We start from the raw sequence: 12,520 nt of genomic DNA on the forward strand, positions 1-12,520 counted from the left end.
CAGGGTTTGAACCTAGGACCTTCTGATCAGTAGTTCCGGTGCTAAACCACTGTGCTACCATCTATGCACTTCGGCCTTTTTCAAAGTCGCTCAGATCCTTACATTTGCCCATTTTTCCTGTTTCTAACACATCAACAGACTGTTCATTTGCTGCTTAATATATCCCAACCCATGAGAGGTGTCATTGTAATGAGATAATCAATGTTATTCAATTGATCTCTCAGTGGTTTTAATATTGTGGCTGATCTCTATAATTAGTTTTACAAAGCCATTTATGTACCTTTCTCTTTCAAGCCACGTTAAATAGAGCCTTTAAAACACCCAATATAGAGAGACCATAGAATCAATTCCAAATTGTTCACGCTATTTGGGTCTGATATCGATGCTTACTGAGCCATCTAGAGCAATCAGATCGTACAGTATCCGTGTTAACCAGTTTGTTTTTGTCCTCCCGCTGGTAAGGATGGAATTTGACAGCTTGACATCACATCATGACCTCGTCAATGTTAACATCATTTAAAGGTCTGACTTACCAGTTTAAAATGTCATTACATGGTAAACCCTCTCTGTTCCACAGATCTGAGGGCGAGGTTGGGAAAATATTCTTCAGAGTAAAACTTTCAAAATGTTCTCTTGAAATTTATTCAAGTTCCCCTGTGACAGCTTTGCATTTCCTCGCAAGGTTAAGAGATGGAATGGTGAAATGTATCCGCCTTTCGCGCTTTTGTGTCTCACACAAATGAGTGCGCCTTCCTGCTGAGGCGTTATCAATGATTAATACTGTAATGATTAATATATGGAGCCTTTAGGCACTTCTGTATTCCATTTGATTTTATTTCAAATGGTGGTTGGCTTTACAACTTATTTTTGTCCACAGTTTTTATTTACAGGCAGCTACCAAATACCTGCACTGTTCAGAAATCAGTCCTCATGAGACATGTCCAACATACTGAGGAAGATTTAAGTCTATTAATTTTTTCCTTAGTTTCATGCAAAGAAATTCCTTTTATTTGGAATCCAAAATGCATTTTCCTGAACATCATAATAATCAACTGTCGATCCCATGTCAGTTTAAAATGAAAGATGACTGTGGATGGTCTGATGTGAATGGTCTAACTAATGTTTAACCGGTCCAGAGTGCCAAGAGCTGCAGCAGAACCTAAAGGCTGTCGTTATGTTGGCACACATGACATCGTGCCATGAAGGAAGCCAACTTATTTCAGGCAAAGTTGTAACTCCTTTATTGTGGTGATGTTAAACGTTTTTTGGTTATTTATCCGCTCTGTTGGTTATAACTTCGTGTTAGTAAAAGAATCAACACCTAAATGCGAACAGGCTTGAAAGGCTCAAAATACGAGAGACGCTTTCTCAGCAGTGCATCAGCGAGGTGAGAAATGCAAATGTCTCGCAGGTGTGAAAATGTTCCCCAGCAGAATATCGCAAGACGTTATTCGCCATGGCAACAGATGACGTTACACAGAATGCAATTTCTGAAAACAAAATGGGGGGGAAACAGGTAAAGGCTGTTAAATAATGTAGATAGTGATAAAACACAGAACTAAGACTTAATGCAGACAGATCCTCTAGAATCTCCGGGTCATTACCAGGAAAATTGATTCCGGTTGGGATGGATTTGGTCATGATGCATGTTTGGGGCAAATGTGCATTAATGTGCTGCTTTATTAAATACCAGTACATGCTGTTTCGCTTATCTATTCTGCTCATTTTCTTTTTCTTTTTTTTTTTTTTGGTGTTTATTTGCATAAATAACTACTGAATTTGATGAATTGTGCTTTGATTAGAGTGTGCATGGTGTTGGCCAACGCATGTGTAAAAATGATTCGTGCTTCCAGAGCCACTCTTTCATAATCTCAGTCCTGAAAGGCACCTGAAGGACTCTCAGACTATAAGAAACAAAATTCTCAGGTCTGATGAGACTCTCTGGTCACTCTACCATAAAGGCCTGATTGGTGGATTGCTGCAGAGATGGTTGTCCTTTGGAAGGTTCTCCTCTCTCCACAGAGGACCTCTGGAGCTCTGACAGAGTGACCATTGGGTTCACCTCCCTGACTAAGGTCCTTCTCCCCTGATCGCTCAGTTTAGATGGCCGGCCAGCTCTAGGAAGAGTGGTTTTGAACTTCTTCCACTTACGGATGATGGAGGCCACTGTGCTCATTGGGACCTTCAAAGCAGCAGACATTTTTCTGTGACCTTTCCCAGATTGGTGCCTCGAGACAATTCCTTTGACTTCATGCTTGGTTTGTGCTCTGACATGAACTGTCGACTGTGGGACCTTAAATAGATAGGTGTGTGCCTTTTCAAATCATGTCCAATCAACTGAATTTATCACAGGTGGACTCCAATTAAACTGCAGAAACATCTCAAGGATGATCAGGGGGAACAGGATGATCAGGGGGAACAGGATGATCGGGGAAACAGGATGATCAGGGGGAACAGGATAATCAGGGGGAACAGGATAATCAGGGGAAACAGGATGATCGGGGGAACAGGATGATCAGGGGAAACAGGATGATCAGGGGGAACAGGATGATCCGGGGAAACAGGATTCGCCTAAGCTTAGTTTTGCAAAGGCTGTGAATCCTTATGTACATGTGTTTCTCAATTTTTTAATTTTAAATACATTTGAAAAAATCTCAAGTAAACTTTTTTCATGTTGTCATTATGGGGAGTTGTGTGTAGAATTCTCAGGAAAAAAATAATTTAATCCATTTTGGAATGAGGCTGTGACGTAACAAAATGTGGAAAAAGTGATGCACTGTAAATAGTTTTTAAATACTATATCTATGTATACCCTGATTTTTCTTACCATGTTCACTTTAGTCAATTCAATTCAGTTCAAAGAACTTTATTATACTTCCCAGAGGGAAATCATAGGGAGTCCAAGGTTTAATTTCTACAATTTATAATGTTTTGTTTGTTTGTTTTTTGCCCTGACCTTTTCCACCTCATTTTCTGATGATAAACTACCAGTGCTTGATGTAACCTGCCAGAATTTCAACATCAGGTAACAGAAAAAATATTTGCACCCTGGTTCATTCTCTCACATGTCAATCAGTCACATACAGTGTCACTAACATTTACAGAGATATTAAATTTATAGTTAAACCCTAAATAAATAAATAAAATACTAATGAAATACAACATTCCTTACATGCATTTATTTAAAGTCTTTTTCCTACTTGAAGTGATAAGGGTCAGAGAAAGACACTGGACATTTTGAGTCCTTACTGTTGGGAGTATACAGGTATGCACACATAATGAAATGGCAAAAGTATTCAACACAGTGAAATTAGTTCTGACAGCTCATACACACACACACACACACACACACACATGATCTCATTGACTTCCAGTAGGCGAGAGTGAGTGAGTGTGCAATGTCTTTTTGCGCTAATCTCCCAAAGGTAATCTACTCTGCCATTTGCAATTCTGTCAATCTGGCGCCACGGCCTAAACAGCTGGAGCTGGAGGATGTCAGGATGGAGTTTACCGGTTGTACACTATTACCTTTTTTTAAATTAATTATATATGCTATGATAAATTTCGTATTTTAATTAAATCCACACCTGAACGGGCGTTCTAATGTTCTGGGGAAAATCTGCTTATCAGTACATTGAAACAGTTCAGGCTGTTGTGCTGAACATGTTTTCTCAAGTGTGTTGAAACACTGGTCTGACGTTAACAAGCTTATCAGCATTTCCTCACTCCTAACAGCAATTATCGGGAAGGTGACGGCAACCAAGTACCTGTTTAAACCAGTGCTAATAAATCAACAGCCCCTCATCTCATTAAAGATCTCATAACCCACATACTGTAGCTCTTAATGGATTTTCAGCTTAATTTATACCATTTAAATTCATTTTATTCAGTTATTCAGGAAATAGATGCATAATTAAATTTACAGGTTCTGTTCGTTTCTCCCCAAATTCACTTTCTATTCGCTAGGCAACTTTGCCTCAAACCAGCTGTCCATTTCTTTTTAGATTCTTTTCAAATTATTCCTGTTTTTATCCTGATCTAGTGTGCTGACAGGTAGCTCATCCTCACCACCCTCGGCTCGCCTGTCAGTTTGGCACATACCTGCTGATTCATGCGCATCTGGAGCGTTTCACTGAAATATAAAGTTGAAATATGGTTAGGGTGTGCAGTTTAGTGGCCACAGACTTATTTTCCTGCTTTTCCCCAGATGTTTAGTTTGATGGATTTAGATAGATAGATAGATAGATAGATAGATAGATAGATAGATAGATAGATAGATAGATAGATAGATAGATAGATAGAGTGCCTTGCATACCCATTGAACTTTTCCACATTTTGTCATGTTACAACCACAAACATAAATGTATTTTATTGGGATTTTATATGATAGACCAACACAAACTGGCACATAATTGAAGAAAAATGATAAACAAACAAAAATCTGAAAAGTGTGGCATGCATTTGTATTCAGCCTCCTTTACTCTGAAACCCCTAACTTCAATTATAGTGGGACCAACTGCCTTCAGAGGTCCCCTGATTAGTAACTATAGTCCACCTGTGTGTGATTTAATCTAAGTATAAATGCAGCTGTTCTGTGAAGCCCTCAGAGGTTTGTTAGAGAACATTAGTGTACAAACAGCATCATGTAGCCCAAGAAACACACCAGACTATCTGGGATGAAGTTGTGGAGAAGTTTAAAGCAGTTTTAGGTTATAAAAATATATCCCAAGCTTCGACAGAGCTCCCGGAGCATTGTTCAATCCATCATCCGAAAATGGAAAGAGTCCGGCACAACTGCAAACCCACCAAGACATGGCCGTCCACCTGAACTGACAGGCCGGGCAAGGAGAGCATTAATCAGAGAAGCAACCAAGAGGCCCAAGGCTCCTCTGCTGGAACTGCAGAGATCGACAGCTCAGGTGGGAGAATCTGTCCACAGGACAACTTCTGTATTAGTCGTGCATCCCACAAACCTGGCCTTTATGGAAGAGTAGCAAGAAGAGAGCTATTTTTGAATGAAAGCCATGAGAAGTCCTGTTTGCAGTTCCACATGGCTTGTCACAAACTGAAAACAGGACTTCTTAAGTCTTTCTTTTAGCAATGAAACAAGCACGACATAATTAAGTGCTATTAATGCAACAGTTTTTGTTGCATTCTTCTCTCCACTACCAACTCCAAGCACTCCAAGGGAGTCCCCAGCTAGCCTTCTTGATTAGCTTGTTTTCCTAATGTCCTAAGGTGATGCTGCTGATGCTGATGATACAGACTGATAAAAGATCTAAGACATTTTGCTGCAGACATGAAAGGACCTGAGTTTTTTAAAAAGTGGATTCTGCTCCGTCCTTTTCTGTAGACTGTGTCTGTGCTGCATTTCCAGTCCAGTCTGTTGACAAGATGAACTTCAAGGTATCGGTAGTTCTCCTCCCCATTACCCAGACTGTAGACTGCGTTTGGTGTAGTCCTGTTCCTCCTGAGGTCTACGACTATCTATCTTTGTTCTTGGCCACATTAAGGACAATGAGAATGGTGAGAGGACTGTTCCCTGAGGCGCTCCTGTGCTGCTGACCACTTGTTTAGACACGCAGCCTCACAAATTGTGGTCTGTCTGTCAGACAGTCAGCAATCCATGGGGTTGTGGAGGTGTCGACCTGCATCTTGAGATAAATTGAAATTTTAAACTTAGGATGGGTTCCCTTTTTAAATCTGGTTCCTCTCAAAGTTTCTTCCTCTTGTCATTTCAGGGAGTTTTTCCTTATCACAGTTGCCCCGGCTTGCTTCTCAGGCAAGTTAGAGGCAAGTTAGAACTGATAGTTCGAATTTATACTTCTTTGCTTTTTTCATTCCAAAGCTGCTTTGCAAAAATGTCCACTGTTGAAAGAGCTATACAGATGAAATTTATTTGAATTGAAATAAAATGGGTGGCACGGTGGCGTAGTGGTTAGCACTGTCATCTTGCACCTCCAGGGTCTGGGTTCAATTCTCGGCCAGGCTTAATTCCCATCTCTATGTGCATGGAGTTTGCATGTTCCCCCTGTGCTTGGTGGGTTTCCTCCGGGTACTCCGGTTTCCTCCCACAGTCCAAAGATATTCAGGTTAGGCTAATTGGCGTTCCCAAATTGCCTGTAATGTGTGAATGAGTGTGTGTGTGCCCTGTGATAGATTGGCACCCTGTCCAGAGTGTACCCTGTCTCATGCCCTAAGTCTCCTGGGATAGGCTCCAGGTTCCCACGACTCTGAATATGGGATAAAGCGGTATAGAAAATGAGTGAGTGAGAGTGAGTAAAATAAAATGGACACCTATAGAAACTAGTCAAATACACTTAAAGCATTCCCACCCAGAATCCATCAGAATTGTACAGAAAGTATGTAAGATGTTCTGCTTTGAAGCAAGACAAACATCTTATTAGTCAAATGTGCGCATTTTAATATAAATATATATCATTCTGTAGCCGTTGTATCACACGCGCAACCTGAGAGCCGTGAAGGTGAAAGAAATCAGATTCGGTGTGAATGCAGTGTAACCATGTGACATGCAGTGGGTGAGAAGTGCCTCTAAAGGAATGGAGGAAAATGTCAAACTCAGCATCACACAAGATCCACAATGAATAATTCAGTCGGGTTACTTTTTCAACGTGTACACTAGCTGTCGAGTTCATGCCCACAAAGGAATAAACAGATCGGGTAAGGGTTAAAAAACACTGACAGGTGACATGAATGACATTGATTATCTTGTTACAATAAGAACTGTCAAGGGTGGAATATGATATTAGACAGCTAGGGAACAGTGAAAAAATGTGTTAGCATACAGAAGGGATCGACTTTGAGAAGGGTTCGGCTAGACGACTGGGTCAAAACAACAGGTCTTGTATAAGACAGGTGGTTTTAATCTTATCTAATGATACAAATCCTTAAACACAACAGCAACCTCCTGACAAGTACAGTGGTGTGAAAAACTATTTGCCCCCTTCCTGATTTCTTATTCTTTTGCATGTTTGTCACACAAAATGTTTCTGATCATCAAACACATTTAACTATTAGTCAAAGATAACACAAGTAAACACAAAATGCAGTTTTTAAATGATGGTTTTTATTATTTAGGAAGAAAAAAAATCCAAACCTACATGGCCCTGTGTGAAAAAGTAATTGCCCCCTGAACCTAATAACTGGTTGGGCCACCCTTAGCAGCAATAACTGCAATCAAGCGTTTGCGATAACTTGCAGCGAGTCTTTTACAGCGCTCTGGAGGAATTTTGGCCCACTCATCTTTGCAGAATTGTTGTAATTCAGCTTTATTTGAGGGTTTTCTAGCATGAACCGCCTTTTTAAGGTCATGCCACAACATCTTAATAGGATTCAGGTCAGGACTTTGACTAGGCCACTCCAAAGTCATCATTTTGTTTTTCTTCAGCCATTCAGAGGTGGATTTGCTGGTGTGTTTTGGGTCATTGTCCTGCTGCAGCACCCAAGATCGCTTCAGCTTGAGTTGATAAAGTTGATAAACAGATGGCCGGACATTCTCCCTTCAGGATTTTTTGGTAGACAGTAGAATTCATGGTTCCATCTATCACAGCAAGCCTTCCAGGTCCTGAAGCAGCAAAACAACCCCAGACCATCACACTACCACCACCATATTTTACTGTTGGTATGATGTTCTTTTTCTGAAATGCTGTGTTACCTTTACGCCAGATGTAACGGGACACGCACCTTCCAAAAAGTTCAACTTTTGTCTCGTCGGTCCACAAGGTATTTTCCCAAAAGTCTTGGCAATCATTAATTGAGACAAGCCTTAATGTTCTTTTTGCTTAAAAGTGGTTTGCGCCTTGGAAATCTGCCATGCAGGCCGTTTTTGCCCAGTCTCTTTCTTATGGTGGAGTCGTGAACACTGACCTTAATTGAGGCAAGTGAGGCCTGCAGTTCTTTAGATGTTGTCCTGGGGTCTTTTGTGACCTCTCGGATGAGTTGTCTCTGCGCTCTTGGGGTAATTTTGGTCGGCCGGCCACTCCTGGGAAGGTTCACCACTGTTCCATGTTTTTGCCATTTGTGGATAATGGCTCTCACTGTGGTTCACTGGAGTCACAAAGCTTTAGAAATGGCTTTATAACCTTTCCCAGACTGATAGATCTCAATTACTTTTGTTCTCATTTGTTCCTGAATTTCTTTGGATCTTGGCGTGATGTCTAGCTTTTGAGGTGCTTTTGGTCTACTTCTCTGTGTCAGGTAGCTCCTATTTAAGTGATTTCTTGATTGAAACAGGTGTGGCAGTAATCAGGCCTGGGGGTGACTACAGAAATTGAACTCAGGTCTGATAAACCACAGTTAAGTTATTTTTTAACAAGGGGGGCAATCACTTTTTCACACAGGGCCATGTAGATTTGGAGTTTTTTTTCTCCCTTAATAACGTAAACCTTCATTTAAAAACTGCATTTTGTGTTCAATTATGTTATGTTTGACTAATAGTTAACAGTTTTTGATGAGCAGAAACATTTAAGTGTGACAAACATGCAAAAGAATAAGAAATCAGGAAGGGGGCAAATAGTTTTTCACACCACTGTATGTGTTCAAATTCAAATACACACAAATTCGTCTATATATTTATAACACTTTGTCTGCACGTTTCTGCCCGAACTGCTATTCATCTCTATCCATTTATTCCAAACTGTGTTTGATAGTGAGCATGTGTACTGTAGGTTATACTGTATATATTGCTCAAAAATTTAAGGGAACACTTAGTCCTGATTTGACTATATATAATGTATATGTACACACAAGGGGGTGTTTATTAATTCCTACAATCTATCCTTATATATTTCTAATTGATAGATTTAGGAACTTGTGAGGCTCGCTAAAAGATTTAAAAAAACAACACATCATGCCGTGATCTAAAAGAACAGAACAGAACAAAGACATATATCCGTCTGGAAAGGGTTGTCAGGTCACGTCTCAGGCTTTGGGACTCCAGCGAACCACGGCGAGAGCTATTATCCACAAATGGAGAAAACCCGTTCTCGACAGCTAGTGTACACGTTGAATGTGGTGAACCTTACCTAGGAGTGGCCAGCCTACCAAAATTACTCCGAGATCACAACGACACGTTACCCGTCAAAAGTTTGGACTAATTGGTCTAATTCCCTTACTAATTGCCCAATTATTCTTGTATTTCTTTCTCCATTATAAAACCCAGAGTACTCTGGTTTTCCTCCCACAGTCCAATGACTTGCCAAATACGCTAATTGTTAATTGGCATTCCCAAATTGCCTGTAGTGGTTTTGTGTGTATGTAGGAATGGGAATACTGTAAATACAATGGACACCATTGGCATCCATGGTCTCTGATGGGACTACAGAGGTTCCTAAGTGGATGGATGGATGGATGGATGGATGGATGGATGCAGGAATGGATGGATAAGTGTTTTCCTCTTCCCCCCTTAGGAGTGTTTTAAATAGTCCATAAAATTTTACTTCATTCAGTTCGAATGCTCTAAAGTTCCTATTGTTCTCTGAAGAAACCAGCGGCACTGACATTTAAAACAACGATAGTTCTTGGAACTAGACAGTACAAAAATATGAATCAAGAGTCAAGATGGTGATTCAACCTTTTTGCCCTCTGTGAAACTGTGAAACTGCCTTCCTGGCTGGTGTGTATTACAGTTATAAATTATACCTTTTGTATTTTTCTGAAGCAAAGATTTCGCCAGGAGCCAGCCTGCAACCATACCAAAAATTGTCCTGTAATTGCTTCAGTCTCGTCGGTGCGTGGACTTTTTAGCATTTCCTTGTTTTATGAATACAGGACTATAAAAGTAGCATTTTCTAGAAATACATCTCATGATCATGGTGGCTTTCTGTGATTTGCTAGGATAAGAGTGGAGTTTATTATTAAAAGATTTAGCTAGCGTACTTATGCACTTAAGTATGTATCCCTTTAAACTCAAAGCATTTTAGCTTTTTTCTTTTTTTTTTATCATAAATAAGGCTCTGGATTGTGTTCGTTCAAATCAAAAATGGGTCCCAAAGGTAAACATAATCATGCGTTTTCTTGGTTGTTTTCGGTTAATTATATTACCAAAAAGAAACCTTTTTTCTTTTTTCTTTAGAAAAGAAGAAAACTTTTCTAAAGAAAGACTTCACCATGTCAGTGATTATAAACTTGTGGCCACTTCATTAGGTACACGTATTTAACTTCTCTTTAGCAAATATCTAATCAGCCAATCACATGGCGGCAACTCAATGCATTTAAGCGTGAAGACATGGTCAGGACCATCTGCAGAAGTTTAAACCGAATCGGAAAGAAAGACATTTTCTTGGACACTTTGGGCCCCTTAGTACCAACTGAGCATGGGTTCAATAAATAAATATTGTTGCTGATTGTGTTCATCTCAGACTGGTTACTTGAACACGACAATGAGTTCACTGCACTCAAATGGCCTCAACAGTCACCAGAATTTAAACTCACATCATTGAGCAGCAACTACAAGGTAGTACAGTATCATGTCAATGTGGACCGACATCTCTAAGGAATGCTTGCAGCACTGTGTTGAATCTATGCCATGAATAATTAAATCAGTTCTTAAGACAATAAGGGTCCCACCCAGTACTAGAAAGGTGTATCTAATGAAGTGGTAAATAATTATTTACCCTATTCATTTTAAACCTGGTTATTAGCCTTAGACTACTATGGACTGTACATCACACTGTTAGGTTGTTCCGATATAAATGAAAAATAGTCAGTTATACTGTTAGAGCTGCTGCTATAATATTAATAATAATGATAATAATAATAATAATAATAATAATAATCAATGCCTATCATGTTGAGATACTGACCTGAACGTCGACTCCTGACAAACCTATGGTTTTACAATGAAGCTTCAGTGTGTTACAACATTTTGCAGATTAATTGGAAGAAAGTTTCCCAGAAAGTGTCGCATTGTGATTCACATGGCAGAAGACAATGACACAACACCAAGCAGGACAAGAAGCAGGAAATGGCTAATGGTGTCATGGGAAATGAGAGATCCTCACTTGACCTAAAAATGAAGCAGGCAGATCTTGACAGCTGCATTAAACAAGTCCGAGTGCAGAAAGCAGCTCATACAGGCAGGCGGGAGGGTGAAACAAATGGAAATATGTCAGAGATGATGAGAAGGTGGTATTAGTTATGATCGATGGTCTTGCCAGATGGTTAGACAAGTGCAATGGAGTCAGACCACGGAGCCACAAATCAACTCTGTGCTGCCAACAGTGACGAATGTTACATACTGTATGGTGCACCTTATAACACATACAGTAGGTACTGTACCTGGCATAAGTATTCACCTCTCTTTAACTTTTCCAATTTTGGTAATGTTACAACCTGAAACTTAAACTGGTATTATATACCCAAAACGCACAAGTCAGATATTATAGCAAAAATATATCATTAAATTATTCGCAAAAAAATGGTCAAAGTTGTGATTGCATTAGTATTCGCACCCAATTACTGAAATCCCAATAACGCACATCATTGAAGTCAGTGTGTACAACTGAATATTCACATGATCTCAATAAATACAATACAATCTCCTTTTTTTTCCTTTTTTTCCCCCGATTTACTCCCTAATTGAGTCGTGTCCAATTCCTCCCCGTCACTAGGGGGCTCCCACATTAAGGCTACCACTACCATTCAGCCAGGAGGGCCAAAGACTATCACGTGTTTCCTCCAAACCGCGTGACGTCAGCCGACCGCATCTTTTCGAACTGCTCGCTCAGTAACACACTCGGAGGAAAGCGCTAGCCGCTCCTTCCGGGTGCGCGAGCTCACAGACGCCCCTGATTGGCTGTAGAGCCGTGATTAATGTGGGAGCGCAAAGTACCTCTCATCCCTCCCCTCTGAGAGAGCTCGGCCAATCAGCTCTCTCTAGACCTCCGGCTGTGAGAGGTAACAGCATCACCTGGGGTTGGAACCAGCGCTCCCCGGATGATAGGGCGAGCACTTTACCACTGCGCCACTCAGAGGCCAAACATCTGCTTTTCTGATAGACCGAAATTTAATTTCCATGAATTCAAATGCTAATGCATTTTCTTTGAAGAGCTGTATATAATAGCTGCTCAAATTTAACAAAAAGCTATTTAAAAGTATAAACTTTTATTCTACCATAATGCAAAAAGTAATAATAATTGCATGTATTCAATAGCAACATTTTTCTTTTGATCCTAAGCAACTTATCATGGTAGTGGACAATTGGACAAAAATCTATTCAATCACATAGCCAATCACATGGCAGCAACTCAATGCATTTACGCATGATGACATGGCCAAGACGATCTGCTAAAGTTCAAAGCAAATGAAAGAAAATAGATTAGGCTAACTGGTGTTCAGTTAGATTTCCCTTAGGTAAAGGAGCAGATCTGGGGGACTCATGGACGTAGAGTATTACGGTGAACTGGTATGTTTGGATGCTGTCCTCCTCACTCTCATTGATCACTCAGGTTTGTTGACGGTGAGGTGATTGGTTGCTTTACATCTCAGGGAGCCCTCATGT

This window comes from Clarias gariepinus, chromosome 11 (assembly GCF_024256425.1).
Source record: "Clarias gariepinus isolate MV-2021 ecotype Netherlands chromosome 11, CGAR_prim_01v2, whole genome shotgun sequence".
NCBI classification, from domain to species: Eukaryota; Metazoa; Chordata; class Actinopteri; order Siluriformes; family Clariidae; genus Clarias; species Clarias gariepinus.